The 2,294-nt window shown below is 25.1% G+C and overlaps 1 protein-coding gene across 2 annotated transcripts in view; it reads right to left on the bottom strand.

The window, feature by feature from the left end:
* The window catches only part of LOC118743617 (maternal protein pumilio-like), a 678,449-nt gene that overhangs the window by 384,483 nt on the left and 291,672 nt on the right, over positions 1-2,294 (bottom strand). The gene's annotated exons all lie outside the window — the stretch shown is intronic.

Genomic DNA, 2,294 nt, shown 5'->3' with positions numbered 1-2,294 from the left:
AAAAAAAAAAAACGTTACAATCTGCCGATTTTTGGAGCTAAATTTTTTTGTTTTTATTTTCTATAAAAATACCGTCGAAGCTTTAACAGAAACCATATAAATCACTGTTTCGAACTTTATACAAAACTTAGGAAAAATCCACAAATTTTCATCAAAAATTCAACTTTTTACTCTGAAATCAACAAGATTTTTTATAAAACTGCTTAACCAAAAATGTTCTGAAGATTCAGATTAAAAAGTGGGAATTTTTACGAAAATTCGTGAATTTTGTTTAGAGTTTGAAACTGTGATTGATACGTTTTTGCGTAAAACTAAGAAGATATTTTTATAGAAAAATAACGAAAAAAATGTTGCTCGAAAAATATTACGAATATAAAAAAAAGAAAATCAACATGTGGTCATTTGAGTCGCTTTATGTATGTATATGGTGCAGGAGCATGGACTGGCGTACTTTATTGCGCTTCGTTAAAATCGTTTCGGCGGTTTCGAGCGCCAAACAAGAAGATCGATACAATTTAGTCGAAAAATAATGCCACTCTTTATTCAGTTTTATTTTTTATAGAGAAAAGTCGAGTGAACTGTTAAATAACAACTTCAAATTCAGATTAAAGTGGATATATAACTAAATACTCACTAAAAGTAATAACATCCACTCCAGTTAGAAAAACTCGGCTTCCAAAATAAATGTAGTGGTGCCTATAGAGTGCATAGCGCAAACTAAGCTAAGAAATGCGAGTGCACTTGATATGGAAGAAACAGTTGGAAGAGCTCTTTCAAAAAAAAAAAAGTTTAAAAAGGAAATAAATTTTTATTATATATTTATATAATATTAAAAGCATAAAAAACTTAAGTACATATAAAAAATTAAAGGTAATAGAAAAAAAATTAAAATATGTACAAAAATTAATACGGCTACAAATTTATTTAAAAAAGTATATCATTTAAAAAAAACAAAATAATAAAAAATATTTAAAAAACTAAAAAAAAATCTAAACAAAAAAATAATATTAAAAATAAAAATATTAACAAAAGAAATATAATAATTTGTGTGCATAAAAATGTGAAAAATGTGTAAACCAATATATATACATATATTCATATAAAAATTAAAAAATAAAACCAAAAAAAAATATTTAAAGGTGTAAAAAATTGAATAAAAAAATAATTTTTAATAAAATTAAAATACTTTTTTTTTAATAAAAAAAGCATTAAAAAATTAAGTAAATAAAAAAATGTTTATGAAACATTTAGTAATATGCATACATACATACATGCATATACATACATATAAAAAATATAACAAATTAAAAAAGTTGTATGTATATTTAAACAAACTTAGAACAAATATTTAATAAACTTAAAAAAAATATAAAAAATAAATAAAATTAAAAACAAAAAAGTAAACAAAGGAAATAAAATAATTTTTGAGCATAATAGTTTGAAAAATATGTAAAGCAATACAAATATATATGAAAATTAAAAAGTCAAACAAAAAAATATTTACAAATTAAAAAAATAGAATTTAAAAAAGTTCAAAATAAATTTAAAACATCTTCTTTTTTTTATAAAAAAGCATTAAAACATTAAGTAAATAAAAAAATATTTATGAAACATTTAGAAATATACATACATATAAAAAATATTAAAAATTAAAAAAGTTGTATGTACATAAATGAAAAACATTTAAAAATTAAAAAAAAATTAAGACACTACAAAAACTAAAAAAAAAAAAATTCCAGTGCACCAGACAACCCCAACGTAACTCGAACGAACCGCCAATGAGTGCATTCACTTCGGAATGAAGCGCATTCACCAACAGCGAGCCATGAGCAATGAACGAAATTTGATCTTGAGAAATGGGGCAACGTACACACCATACCAAACGTCAACACCGACAACAACAACAATAAACAGCAGCAATATTTGCAACCATAAGACGAAAGGCAAATAGGCAGACGGACGAATCGGTGGTAAGCAGAAATGTACCGCCAAAGAAAGCGCTTAACATCGTAGAGAAGGGAGAACTTGAGGAGCGCTGGAAAAGCGCACAAATAAAAGTAACCGCGAGCGTTGCGAAATCGTCATAAATAATAGACAAATGTGCCAAAGCGGACGCAAGGACAACCAAAAAAAAAAAGCAGATGGTAAAAAGGATATGAAATAACTTAGCTTGCGTGAGAAAGGATAACTAAAAACTAATATGCCAGAATATAGAAGAAAATTTTAAAGAGTGAAATATTTTGTAAAAAAAAAAAAAAAAAATATTACGACAAATACTTAATTAGAAGAGTGCG

This window comes from Rhagoletis pomonella, unplaced genomic scaffold, assembly GCF_013731165.1.
Source record: "Rhagoletis pomonella isolate Grant_MI unplaced genomic scaffold, Rhpom_1.0 Rhpom_scaffold_00001, whole genome shotgun sequence".
Classification (NCBI taxonomy): domain Eukaryota; kingdom Metazoa; phylum Arthropoda; class Insecta; order Diptera; family Tephritidae; genus Rhagoletis; species Rhagoletis pomonella.
Note: the sequence above shows the minus strand (reverse complement) of the source record. Positions and strands in the feature narration are given on the sequence as shown.